This window comes from Pezoporus occidentalis, unplaced genomic scaffold (assembly GCF_034315485.1).
Source record: "Pezoporus occidentalis ecotype Australia unplaced genomic scaffold, CSIRO_AGI_Poc_V1 ctg4, whole genome shotgun sequence".
In the NCBI taxonomy this organism is placed as follows: domain Eukaryota; kingdom Metazoa; phylum Chordata; class Aves; order Psittaciformes; family Psittacidae; genus Pezoporus; species Pezoporus occidentalis.
In genome coordinates, this window is record NW_026915724.1 from 27105562 (window position 1) to 27120850 (window position 15289).

Below are 15289 nucleotides of genomic sequence, written 5' to 3' on the forward strand. Positions count from 1 at the left end.
CTAGTTAGATCTGTAATTCTCCATTGTTGTGGTTGCGCATATTTCTACTCTACCTTATCAATAAACACAGAATCCACCAAACAGTGAAGTAATAAAAAACTGGACTCTATATCAGTTTTTAACTCAAGAGGATGTACTACATGAATGAGAGCCTGATGTACTCTCAGAAATATATAAATACATTAATAATAATGTGTCTTTTGTTAAAATTTAGGGAAAAAAAAAGTAAAGGCTACTTTCCACAATCTTTTAAGCTGACATGATCCTTGTATTCCTGTTATCTAGAACGATTTTCACTAACAATTCAAGTATTTTATTAGTTTTATTCTTCTGGATGGCCTCTCCTTGGAAGGGAGGAGATCTGAGGTTCAATGTGAAGAGGCAATAACTTTTTTATCCTTCATGATTTTCCATTTTTACTTCCTAATTTTTCTTGTATGAGAAATCATGGTCTCAGCTGTAGGTAATTGCATTCATTGTAGGTAATGTATTCCCCCTCAACCAGATTTTTTTGTTTGTTTTATGAATAAGTTTTATTCTTTGAATTCACCAGGTATGTTACTCATAGATCAGAACTTCTTAAAAAAAAAAATATATATATATGCAAAATCTTTTCCTAGAAAGCTGAGCTTAGCCTTCTAAATAATATTTAATAAAAATGACTCCTCATGAAAATTTCTAGTGACCTTGTCTCTTCATCTATGTATTGTTTTTATTTCAATATTACGAGAATTTCTGCAAGTACTAGAACTTCACAGCAGCACAAGTTTTGAGGACTAATGAAGTCCTACAACACAACAAGCTGCTTTCAAGCAACTTCTCATTTTCTAAAATTGGGAATTACTTAGATTTCAATTGACCAATTGATATTATCCCAGCAAAACTAAAATCTGGATTTACAAAGTACATATACCTAGACAGTCAGTAACCTATCTGATGCTGAGTGTAAAAATTGAAACAGGAGAGAATTGAGTTGGAGAATGAGGCTTGTTTTATTTGCATTACAAAGTTATCTTCTCAAGCAGATCAAAAGATTACCCTACATTTAGCCTGCCTAAAGAAACAGAAGTATTATTGATAAGAAAAGCAGGAAATGGGAAGCTTTATTAACTGAACTGCAGATTTTGTATTGGAAGATAAAAGATCTTGTGAGTCAAAGGGGTCCAGTTCCTGGATGGTGTGTGGCATCACAGTCTTTAAACCCACTACAGAACACTTTCAGAAATGATTTCAATTGGTTCCAGATTTATGGTTTAAATCTGCAGCCTCAGTAGCTGGCTATTCTCAAACTGCATTTGCAAAAGAATCAAAAAGACAATCTATCTCTCTAGCTTGAAATATTATTCTTTATGTCATACTGCATATGTATATAGTAGTTTACAGATGAGTGGTGTTGCACAAAATCTAAAGTGGACTGAAAAAGATAAACATATATGGGGTATTTTTACTATTAACATTAAAAATGAAACCTTTTACACATCTGTTTTCTTTAATTAAACCTAAGATGAACTACCCAGGAAGTCTCAGAAATGAAGACAAATTTCCTTAAAATTATATTTCACCCATTAATATATATAAATTACAATTTTGCTACTCTGAATTTCATGCTTGTTTCTCTCCATCTGGCATTAAAAGAAAAACAGAAGTTAAGAAATTAATGCCCAACCCTACATGATGACTAAGTATCAATGTTAATACGTTAATGTCTAAAGAGTTTTATGTGCTGCACAGCAGGCACAGTTACTACAGATGTCAGGGATTCTTGGTCACCTAACCCCAAGAACAGGGTTCCTTGTCATACCTGCTAAAAAAAAAGCAGCCTGTAACTGGAGTGTTCCTGCATATCCCTCTAAAGACTGCAATGCAGGTTTCCTTTAGACACCCAGGCAACACACCTGCAAGTCATAAATTAGAAAGCTGTAGGCACTGCAGACATTGACTCTACTGGTGTCATTTGGAAAAAGGCGCACACTTAAAATGTTGTATTTTCACAGAAGACACAACCCGTAAAAAGAAAAATACACACCATCTCCAATCTACCGTCCTGGGCTGTGGACATGTAAGAGCAGGTAGTGTAAGGAAAGGTCCACCATGCAGCTCCCTCCTTTCCAGATGCTCCTTGTACCTCCCTTACCTTTAACCTCTGTTTCTCCCTCCTCCCTCTCCTCTCTGGTACTGAGAGGCTAGAAAATCTGCATATCTCTGATCATCTGTGGATAAGAAACAACAGCAGCTGCACATCTCATGGTCACTCCATCACCTGAGCAGCTCCTTGGGCTCTGCATGTCTAGATCTCTGCCTACCTTTCCCAGCCTTTCCCTACCTTTCTCAGTCTGGCTCTTCTTTCCCAGTAACTCCACTTTCCCTCCATCCTTTGAATTCCAATGCAAACAAAGGGAAGGCTGAAAACCAAGCTGCATTTAACTAATTGTTGGCTAAATGCCAATTAGAGTTTGAGACCAAATGCAGCATGGTGGGATTTTTCCGGCTGAATGTACAATTGTAGGATGTGGTTAAAATAAATAAATAAATAAACAAATAAAAAGCTAGAAAGATTGTGCAGCAAACACAATGGAGGTCTACAGCTTGGATTTTAATCATGACTTGAACATGCATCTTTGGTGACCCTGGGTGAGTCATTTCATTTCCTGGTGCATTAATTTCCCAAACTCCAGTACATAGATAATATGTAATGAGTGCCACTGTTTCAAAGCATGTCACAATAATCTCTGTAATGAGTTTTTTTAATGGAAATTGCTATAAAAGTATGAAGAAAAAGACTTACATACAGGGCCAGCACAATACATTAATACCTTTTTTGATGATTCATTAGTATTTAAGATTTAATAGATAGGCATGTAGCAATACTGCAGAAAGAGTAGAAAATATACTTCCAGATTGCTGTTACCACAAGAAAAAAAAGGCCTTGACTGTGGCAGTGCAGTGAAGCAGGAACAGCTAAAAAGGAGACCACTCCAGGTACCACTTCTTCATATACAAACGTGACTAACTGGAAAATGATTAGGACAAAAAAAAAACCCTTTACTTTCAGTGAAGATAAATGGGCTGGGAGGAAGGAGGTTTTAGCTCTTTTGCACTTGGTATGAGCATCTCTGAACATTAACCATGTAGAAGCCAGGTTAACCAAACAGTTCAGTAACAAGTAATATTGTTTTTTTGCATTCTGCACCTAAGGTAACAGAAGCAGTAAAGTCCCCAAAATTAGATTCATGCTTGATTCAGTAACATAATGGGTAGCATTCTTCAGTATGCATTCATTAACCTCCAAGATGTTAACACCATCTTTTCTCTCTAACACATTCTTTCCCTCCTTCAAAGAGAAAGAAAAAAGTTGTGAATTCAATACAATTGCACTTTAGGCATATATTGGTAAAGATGATTCAGAGAGGAAAAAAATAAATCTAAGAGGCTTTCCCAAATCTAGAAAAGAAAAGAAAATCTAATCTACATACTCAAGTTTCTCAATAATTTTTTATTGTTAAACACACTGGCCTCCAAGAGTCTATGTTATATAAATTATAGTTCTATAATAAAATGCTTCAACCCAAAAAAATCAATCATTGCAAGAGGATATGTATTCAGAAATCTTTAGATAAAGGACTATGGTTCTACATTTCTGGAACTGGAAAATTATTTACATTTTTGGCACTGGATTACTAACTGGATATTCATCCTAACATAACACCTAAGTGGGTCAGGAAGTTAAAGACTGCTAGTGATAAAAAAACACAGTTGTAATACGAAGGCAAGATAAGACTAAATGCTGAGATTCAGGAAGGGTATTTTCAGTTTTTTTCAGGGAGATTATTCATGAGTAATGGATGCCATTGGAATATAGAAAGCTATGTTTAGTGACAGAGTAAGCCAGTGGTGAGATGTACTAGCGGTATAAAGGTCTGATTTAGGCAGTGGAAGAAACACCACTGCTGAAGAAATTTGGAATGCCACAAGCAGTACTGCTGCCACCTGTCAAGTGAAATGTGTTTGGCAGGAGATAACAAGGTTTGTGTTTTTTTTTAAGTTCACTGTTTAAGTAATGTTCTTTTGACGTGTTCATAGCAGAAGAGTCCACCTGTGAAGACTTGTTGAACTTCAGTGAAGTTTGCATGTCTGCCTGTGAGGGGGAAATCCTTAAAGTAGCCATTCAAAGTACTCCTCTGTCCATCTGAATAAAACAAAAGTGGAAAATAGAACAAAAAAGTTAACAAAAAAAATATATATTATAGAAAATGGAACAAAACAGTTTTTTCTTCTATTTAAATATTTTTTGTTCAGTGATCTTGGCTGTAAATGTCTGCCACTTATTACGTTAAAAAGGTATAAAAAATGTCCTTAAAAATATTTTATAAATTGTTTTACCTTTACAGCAAGAAGGTAGTACTGGATTTCTATTCAGATTTTGTTGATAATTAATCTATTCATTTTCATCCAGTAATAACATGGAAGACAGCATTAGAAAACATGAAAAAAATTAATTTTCAAATGACAGTAGTAAATTACATTTGTGTGTCTCAGAATGTAATGTACTAATAATGTGTATGTTTCTATCAGTTTAGTTCCTGGCTTCCTGTCTCTGATTTTATTAGGTTCCAAAAAGTGATATTATTTGCAGAAACCTCAAAGTTTCATTTTGATAGAAGAAAAATGAAAGCCGAAATGCTTCAAGGTTCCCACACAAATCCATTACTGAGACAGGAAATGGACCTTTCTGTTTCAGAGCACAGCCATTCTCATACACCTATTATTTTTCCTGAATTATCCTTTTCCTGGTTCAACCCTACTAGAAGTCAGTTTAAGGAAATGAATGCTGCTGAATTTCTTCTTTTGCTGGCAGAGGCATATAGAACTGTTTCCTAAACAATACCTTCAAATAGAGCCTGGATGTGAAAGGTTCCTGCAGAGGTGGTTCATTTAAGCTTGAGGCTATCCTTAATTATAGAATGTTGCAAGCGCAGGTATGTCTCCAAGAAAAATCTGCAACTTTCATATGGCAAAGAAGCTTATGACTTTCAAAATAGCCTTCAACATCCAAGGAGAAACACAAGGAGAGAAAACAATTCACATTGGCATCTTTTAACCTTTTTTGTTGATGCATTCAGGACCTGACACAACCTACCTTTCTAGCAAACAAAGTTATCTTGTGCATCTTCTTTTTCTTAAGCCCTTTTTGTACCCCTTTATGGGGAAAAAGCTTGGTAACAGCAAAGTGACAGTTAATCATTTTCTGATAATGCATTTCTCTTTCCTATAAGATCAGCTCAATGAGACAAGGCTATCTAAAATCTCTCCCTAAACACAAAAGAGAGAAAGCCAAAACCAAAGGACACTACCTCAAACATCAAACCCAAATATTCTGGAGTTAATAGTGGTGATTAATAAAGCAGAAAACCAGGTAACTGTTTGCTTTGATAGCTATTTCTAGTTTTATGAGCTCTGAATATTGTTTTTTCTGTTATAAAAAAGGAGGTGTGTGCCATTGTGCAACGGAGATGAAAACTGCTGGTGGTGCTGGGCTGCCAGCCTCTCCCCTGCCCTGGTGCTGAGATGAGCTGGGTACAGATCCCAACAGGCATCAAGATGAAGATAGGGGAGGATGCCATGTGCTCGCCATGTGGGTACTGACTGGAGGAGTCAGGAACAGGTGAGATGGGATCCCAGAGCAGACAAGACCCATGGACTCAGTGTCAGGCTGCCTTATAGGCTTGGACTGGGCTACTCAACCAGGCACAGTGCAGAGGCTTCACAGCAGAAGTGGGGGACACACCTGTTCCTATGAGGACACAGGCTTCTGGGGAAAATGTATTTTCAAACTCTTTTATTTAGTCTGGAGATCTGACTTTTTAAAGAGTTGTCTTGTTCTCGGGCATTGTGCTCTGAAGAAACTCAGCCAAGTACACCAAGGTTTTACATTGGTACAGTAGCTTCAGGGAAAGCAGCAGTAATTCCTATGTGCTGGCTTAGTGGGCCTTTACATAGAAAGGGTTGCAGTCAGATTTCCAGATGCACATGGCACAAATGCAACAAAATTTATGTCTTTTCCTCTTTTTGTCCTTTGACTGGTTTAAAATGTTGGAAGAGGTACCAACCCTACTCAAACTGCCCCTCAAAAGAAGCATACTTCAGAAGAAACAAACATCATCTTCCCCTACAAGTACTTCCCCTACTTACTTAATAAATATATTAAAAACAGAAACAAATAAACTCCCCAATATTTTCTAGTATACTTTTGAATGAATAATTAACTAAACTCTCTTCACTCTAGAGGGGAAATTGCTTTCAAGAGGGGATTAGGGAGGACAGAGAAACCATGTAAGAACAACTACCTCATACAAAATCCTTACACATGGAATTAAAGAATCAACAAAGTCTAAAGAAAAATTAGAATTCTATTTTATTTTAATGAATTCAGATAATCTGTTGGGTTTGGCGTTAATTTGGGTATTTTTTTACATTTACACCCCCATATACTGATACATAGCAATTCCTCAAGTAAAAATCCCTTTCCTAGTAAAATCTAGAACAGATGCTTCTTGAGCATGTTGTTATTTTGCAGTTCATTTGCTTAGGCAAAGCCCAACAAAACAGTAGAGCTTTTTCAAGAAAGGTATCATAGTCAACTGTCAAGTAATGGAACCAAGGAATATCTGCTACAACCATTTGTTTTAGTAGAAATAGCATAACTGTACCCTAAACTCCTGCCAGATACACTGCAACATTCTACATTGGTTTATGGTAATGTAGTTCCAAAGAAATCAATGATATTTATACAGACATAAAACAGCAGTGAGTCATACTCTCAGTTAGACTCTTCAGTTCAAGAACGAATATCAGAGATTTTTTGTTATTTTACCAAAATTTAGCCTGTAACCATGTTCACAGCTTTCTAAGAACCTGAAAGTTTAATTACATGTATAGGGCTTCTGAACTTTCACTGCAGAATCATCACAAGTTATTTTATAAGGATTTATTTTTTTTTAATTGAGTTATTGTGCTGGCATAGATCTTCTGTTTCATTAATGCACTCATAAAAAGAGGCACTGATCTCTGACAGATTTTATTTTTTTTTAAATTATGTCTGTGCTCTATAGGAATCATGAAATTAAAAGTAACATATCTCCTCAAAAGAGGCTTATCAGCTATCCTAATATAACTATCCTAACAGATTGATACTGTTATCAATTAAAAGTATTATGCTTCTAATTTTATGGTTGGGTTCAATTTCTTTTAGTTGAAATCATGTGTAAAGTCCCTGCCAGTTTGAAGTATAACTCATTTTGAAATATACAAAGTTAAGAACTGCAGGTATTTTTTTCTTACAATTATATCTTTCTATTTTTAATGGACTTCTTTGTTTGTTTTTCTTAATATGAAAGAGATTTTTTTTTTTTAAATTGTAGCAATCCGAGTTTATGACGTGCAAGTGTTCAAAGGTTTACCAGAATAATTTAGTGCATTAGATAGACAGGAATTTAAATAGATAATCCCAGGTAAACCTTGCTAGGATAGTTTCAAACAGCTGTCTGACCTATTTAGGCTGATCAGAAATAATCAGAGATGTTTGTTTTGCAGGCAGTTCATTCTTAATGATCTAATGGGAGAATGATCATCATGCACAGGTTAGACTGTCAAACATAAAACTTCAGGGTTTGGGTTATTCAAGCTAATAGCCCGGACCAAGAGCTCCAAGGTCAAAATTGCATCTACCGGATTTCTTGCAGTAGCATTTGTATTCACTGCAAACTACAGGTATTTTGCAATGGGAAACATGACTATATAGCATTAGTACTGTTTGATTCCTTTGAAAAGCATAAAATGAAAGATCCCCCGTATTCTTACAGCTGTGTTTTGTCCCTGGATTCCTGGGATTGAGAGAGTTGTGTGCTGTTTTTTGTTGCTTCTCTTGTAGATGACAGTAAATGATATTTCCTGGATATTATGTTCCAGTCTCAATGGGCTTTGTTTTTCCACAAATGAATCAACTGTATTTTCTACTAAGCAAGCCTGCAACGAGCACATATGCATCCTCCTTTCATTTAAGAATGATGTAAAAACCTATTGCTTAACAAACTATATAATTTATATTCTGTATATAATAGTATACAGAATGTGGCAGCTGACTTAATTTATCAAATGGTCAATAAGTTCTTCTGAGAACAAAGGTACAGATTTCCTGTCATTCTGACATTAGCCATTCTTCGTGTAGGATGAGTAACATCAAAAGCATCTTAAACAGTTCTCAGTTTTCTTTGCTGAAAAGATTTTGACACTGTTAATTACTTCTGCTAACAGAAATTTCTGACACTTACATGACCTTCTGCTGCTTTTGAAAAAGGCTGTCATGTTTGCTATACTCATATATACAACGAAAACCTCAGGAAATTAAATGAAACAAAATGAAACAAAACAAAACTTGTGTTTAGCATTGTTAGTGACCAAGTCAAGCATTTCCAGTGACTTCATCAAAACATAGGTTTTATGTCTGTTGTGGGGGGACTTCTTGGCCATGACAGAAGCTGATAGTGAGCTTGGGCACCATTTCACTCTCTGCTGGTCAGCATCAGACTATCTGTAACTCTAAAACAATCTGTGCTAGTCCCTGTGAAATCATAACAAATGATTTTCAGTTCTAACTGAAACTGAAAACAATTACAATCACAGAATAGGAAAATGGCAGAATGGGAACATTTTAAGGGGAAGAAATATAGAACAGGCAAAGTAGTTTGTGGTATACTCTATATTCAATGGAAAAGCCCAAGGACTTTGCTGTTCAAGCAGCTTGTACCTTTACGCTGCCAACGGTTCGAGTAATGTCATCATCCTTGGATAGGTGCATTTGTACCAACAAAAAATTCTATTTATTCATCACCTACTGATTCATTCACGCATAAGAAGGTGAATGCACACATGGAAGTCAACTTTATGTACGGTATTTGCAAAAGAGTCACTAAAGTCACTAATAATATTGTTGCACCAGTATTAAAAAAAAAAGCACATTAAAGTACTGTAACTATGTTGGCATAAAAACATCCAACATTGAAGCTGTTGCACAAAATCTGTTGACTTATTGTTAAGTGCTTTAACTGCAATTCATACAGAAAGGTTCAACAAAAGTTTCTTGAACCGCAGTAATTGAAAGCATAGAGTCATAGAATCATAAGATAGTCAGGGTTGGAAAGGACCTTCAGATCAACAAGTTCCAACATCTAAAATAGGTCATTTCTAAGCACAAACGGAAAAGAAAAAAAAAGAGAAAAAGAGGAAAATAAAGATCAAACAAATGGAATTGAAACTATGATGGCACAGACAGCTGCTGTTTTCACAAGTGTTTATTATAGCTGTGGTCTTTTAAACTTGTTTACTACAAGATCAGGCTATTTTACATATTAAGCTAAATTTTTTGTCTCTTTCACTTTTTTAAGAACCTTTGGTTTTAGCATTTGCCATCTACCACTATTTCCAGTTGGCCATTTTGTCTATAACTGAAAATAAAGCTATGACAGCATGTTGGGGAGAAAGCACAGAATATTTTAAAGTCATATGAAAAAAGTGTGTAGGCTGTTAAGGATCTTTATTCTGATACAATATTGCAAATGCACTCCCAGCATAAAGGAGATTTATTAACATTAAGAGATGTTCCAGTTCAGAGGGAGAGTAAAATAATCCACCCTGAAGAGCTACACTCTGGGTGATTACATTTTGACCTCAATTCTTGCTATATTCTCTAGTGAATTTGTCTGTGCAATAACGTTTCCCCTTCTGGAAACTAATCCAACATCACCTAAAATTAGATTTCTCTATTGATTTTTATGGTCTTTTGCTTCTTAAAATCAATTATTGTTAGATCTATAACAATTTTTTTTTTCCACATGATAATTTTTCTGTCATAAAATGTTTTTAAAAGCATACTGGAAAAAAACCACAATACTAAACTGTATGTTTAACCATATAGAGACTCTGAATAATTCAAATAGATGAATATAAATCTTTACAATCCATTGCTGTGCTACAATATTTTATTCTTACAGGACGCAAACTTCCTGTCACTAAGAAAGCCAGCTTTATTAACAATATTCATTTTTGCGACTCTAGCCTCAGTCATATTACCATTTAAAACTGTAAAAAAAAAATAGTTGCTTTATTCAGATTGGAGGGGAGGTTGCCCTGTTGGTGCATGATAAGTGCAATAAATATAAATAATGCAATGGTATATTACTGTCAACACCCGATGTGAGCAGAGTTTTTCTCCTATATATGTTAAATGCAGAAAATAGTAAGGAAAGACTTTCAGAAGCCTCATTAGTTTAACACTAAGCATCACCACTCACTTTCAAGTACTTCTTGTTGGTTTGGCTGCTGCGTGGGTGCTGCACAGGGAGGGTTTCTGGCAACCTCCTGTCAAATGGCTCCACTCCTTCTTGTGTATTAATACACATTTATGAGGGATGCTTTGCAAACCTTAAATTATTGCAGAGCAATTTCAGGCAATGCAAGATTTTTCACTCAAGTGTAGCATCTTTATTAGGTCAGAAACCAGCATGCAGGTGAATTTAATATTTCTTTTAAAACTTATTTTTAATGCTGGAAGCCATGCATCTTGCAGGCATGAAGCAACTACACCAAAGGAACAGTCTAAGGAACAGTTTCCTGAACTGTGGATTAAAGAGCAGCTGATGTTTTAATTTACACAAAGAGATTAAAAATCACACCAAAAGTTTCAGAAAAACTGTGAATTCCAATGACATTGCTTCTACCTGCAGCAGAAGCTTGTGAGAGCCCTTTATGCTTCAGGGTTATTTGCCATTTATAAAAAACTTTCAAGGTGCACAGTATCAATTCGCAAAGACACATAGTCTCGGGATTCACCAAATTCCAGGTTCAGGAAGGCTCTGAAATTCAGATAAAGTAGCTTTAATTAGAAGCAACTTAAAAGTTTTTATTCAGGTGCTGTTATTCAACTCTGGAAGACACCTTTCTGAAAAAGTCTCCTGCTGGCATGAAGAACTCTGGCTGAAGACTGAGTCACACTCCAGCTGCCATAGTGATGGGAAAATGGCCCTCTGCAAATCGTCAATTACAGGGAGTACTGCAATGAAAACCAAGAGGAAGGACAATTTTCCCCTTCTTGATTTGGTGAAATCCGCTTTTGAAGCAGAAGCACTTTGAGCATTTCTACAACACTCTAAATTTGAATTATGTGATGAATACTGCTATTCTGATGCTAGTATGCTGGTTGCTGTTGCTTCAGTTGAGAATGCGTCTTTCTCTGCCTACCTAGACATTGACACCTGTATTCTCTCAGAACAGTTTTTGCAAGATCTAAACCAAGGACACAGGTGATCTTTTAACTCCCAGTATGTGTAAGGTACCGGCTCACAGGTAGTGAGGTCAAACACTCTCCTCTTCTGCTGCGTGCCATGAGGCACTGCACTGTTACTTAGGGTTATTGAAGGAGTGAGAATTGAAAATATTTGGATTAAAAGGCAATTGATCATATGTTTTTCAGCCTCAGATCAGCCTTCTGAAAATATTCTTAAATAGGAAGCTTTCTAAAGAAAGATAGGCAACACCAGTGAAAAACTGCAAGTTACTTATTCTAGTAAACAAAATCTTGTATTACCTACATGAAGCACAGGGGATTGACAGCCTGTTTTCTAATGGCTTTAAATGCTTCAGACTTTCAATCTACTAGCAGTGTTTCTTCTGAAATGTCATTTAAACTGTAACTGTAAGCTAGACATTACTCAACAGAAAGCAGTCATATAATATGCATGATTCGGGGTTGTTAACTTCAGGCTTCTCAAGACAGAGTATCCGCTTCGATACTAACAGCGAGAATCTGTATGGAGCGATTCTTCTGAAAGCAGACGCGACTTGGCCAGCATTAATTGTGAAAAGAAGCTCAGCAGAATTTCTTGACCTGTTTCCATCTTCTCCAAAAATTCTGTCCAACTGCACCAGTATTGCACTAAAATGGTTGACAAATCAAAGGGAATAACAATCAGCTTCTACCTAGCCTTATCAGCAATGGACCAAGAATATTTAAGGCACCCCTAAACCAGTTTTTCCCTGATTTTCAGAGAGACGCAACAATTTGGAACTTGGTTGCAGTTTTTCTTTCTCATCATTGAAGTCAGAACCTGCATTCAGTCAGAGCTCTCCTGCTCTAAATAGAGTGAATCGGTAGCCTTTGACCAGTGTGTCTTTTCAAGAGACGCAGGTGAAAGCAGTCAGTCCTGTCTTGGAAGTCATGTTCAATGCTATGTCCTCATGGCTTGTGATCTCAGCCATACATGGCTTAGGCTGGTTCTCTCCTAGCATAACTTTACTGTGAAACAGTTATGGAGTTTTAAGGATATTGCTTATCTTAGTCCTGAACGTAGTTTGCTTTGTTGTTTTTTTTTTTTTTCCCAGAATATCCTGTAAAGCCACACAACATCCAAGTAAACAAAATACCAGACATGAGATAATAGAAGAGTATTTCTAACCAGCTACATCAGATTCCACATTTGGAAATCTTTTGTTTGCTACAAAATGCTTATTAAACAAGTATTCTAATACAAATAGATCTTGCTTGCAGGTTTAAAGCACTGCGTGTGTGATACATTTGGGTAAAGTACTTAGAACATCACACCATTTTTAATATGCATAATTTAGCATTAAGAAACTATTTTTTGCTTCTAATAACTGTCATAACTATTTATTTTGATAATTACTTACTGGATTTGCAAGTGAAGGAAGCAAGGTTACCAAAGCTTTCAGCTTTTTACAGTGAAAAGCACATTCTCTTAAGTTGGAGGGCATCTTTCTGACAGGTTAGAAATACCAACAGGCTTGTATGCATTGCTTGTGCTTTGAAAATCATCAGTTGCATTTGGTAGCAGGAATTACTGTTACCCTCTGGGATTTCAGTAAAATCACATGAATGTTGGTCTTAAGTTGGGAAAAGGAGAAGAAACAACAGATGCTTCTTAGAAAAAATAAAGAGCAATAAAAACCTGAAATAATGCATGTACTTTTCAATAGAACAGCAAGGATTATTGAAATGTGTTTGAGTATTGGTTTAATTTTACAAAATATTCTATTTCAGACTAGTTTGATAACAATGGCTGAACATATAGGTGGCATAATTGTTCATATTAAGAAGAATTAGAAATGCCAAATGAATTCAAGATTTGTGTATTTGATAGAATCACTGGCCAGAAGATTTTACGTTACTGCACCTAAAAGGTAGATAAGGGCATGTCAGTAATCCACAACAAAGGAAAAGAGAGACAATAAAAGCAGAAAAACAATAGCACTGAAGTTAATAAAACTTTATTAGAATTCTCTGAAAAAATACATTTTAGACATATATAAAAAATAATAACTATGAATATATATATTAATTTAAAATCTTTATGAGACTACTGAGATTCCTTTATAAAGTAGATTATTTGTATTTTCAGCTGAAGTGGAAAGGAAATGCAAAAATTTTGTGGAAACAAGTTAATTTTTTGTTCTAAAGAGCTCTATCACATATTTATTACAAACACATTTAATTCCAACTGTCTCCCAACATTTCCATTTTGAATAAAAATTATAGAATCATATACAGAAATCACACATGGTTTGATTTCTATTAAAATTACATTTCTGTTCAGCAAAGACTTGCCCATACATGCTAAACACCAAGGATCAGGATCTAAAAGCTTAAAACCTCATAATCCCATTGGCAAGTGATCAGGAAGCTGGAATGAGGACATAACATCTGGATTGATCATTCAACATCGGTCCAGGCGTTTATGAAGCATGAGTACATGAGAATCTAAGCATGTACATTTCCTGTAAATCAAATGCAGACTGACACGCTCCCTTTTGGATTTCGGAAAGCAAGTGCTGTGAGAATCTCTTCCAGTGAAAAAGGGAACAGCTTTCACATCATCTTTGGGTTTGGTTTTATTTTTCTCTAAAATGTGTGGTGGCTGAGATTGGCTTGGCAGTGGGAATATGCAGCTGAATAGCAAACTGAATTGTAAAATCCCTACAGCACCTAAATGCTGTACACAGCTATAAAAATAGGACATGCTCATGAGTAGCTGGCACTGAGCCAGAGGACACAGACCAACCTCATCCATGGGGCCAAACGTTTGTGGATTACACAACAAGGAGACTAACCAGCTCTTGGGAATGCCCAGAGGCCACACAGAATTGCTGACTGAGGTTAGGTAATCATGAAAAAAGAAAGAGAAGGTAATGAATTAACTTGCATCTTCTACAGTGTAGCACAGGAGCCAAAAGATGAGGTATAAAGGACTGAGGTTTGAAGGGATCATTTTTTCCTTTTTTTTTTTTTTTTTTTCCAACCAGAAGAAACCTGAAGTGCTCAGTATGGAAACTTTCCCTCCCCAGTCTGGCCAATATTGCTCCATCATTCCACTGAAGCTAGAAGCCTGTAAGTGCTGTAATTCCAAGTTTGATGTGGAGAAGAACCAATAAGAAATTCCACCAGGGGCTGTGTAGTTACTAGGATTGAGTGAGGAGAATCCATAGTTCCAAATTGCTGGAAAAGCAAAAAAATGTGCCTTACTCAAAGAAAATCTTCTGAAAATTTTCAAGTAGGCTTGAAAACCTATTACTCAAAGCTCTGAAAACTTCATCAGCAAGTCATTACTTAATGTCTCTATTTGGATGAAAACACACACAATCAAAACTAAATGATTTGAGTTTAATCCACATTTTTTTTACCACTCGAGCGAAAATCATTTCTTTGAAAGTTTTGAACGTGCAATAGATGACACATCAATCTTGAAAGTCTGAAAGCCTCATTTCTAGTGGATTTTATGTACAAGCCTCTTCTGAATTTACAGTAACTTCTTTCTTGATTATAAACTTCTCATAAAAGACAAAGCAACCCAGTAAGAGCATGATGTATCTGCAGTTAGTGCAAACGGTAATTGTGTTCTCTTGGATAAGTATTCTCAAGAGACTCTAGCTTGCATGGCCATTCCTTTTATTTAGAGACATTAGATACATGCTGAATATTACTTTTTAAATTCTGTAGTCTACTCAGTGAATCCATCTCCGCTTCAACTGCACTTTCCCCTGTAGGATAAGAAATTATTTTACAGCTCTTAAAATTTGAAGGTATTTTAGGATTTAATTTTCTTTGAAAACCCAAACATGATAAATATCACATCCTTGGAAATAGATACATCTCCAAAATTAAGTTTAACTGTGAATGAGGTCTCAATATTTTCTTTCATGAATGCTATGAAGACAAAAAGTTATT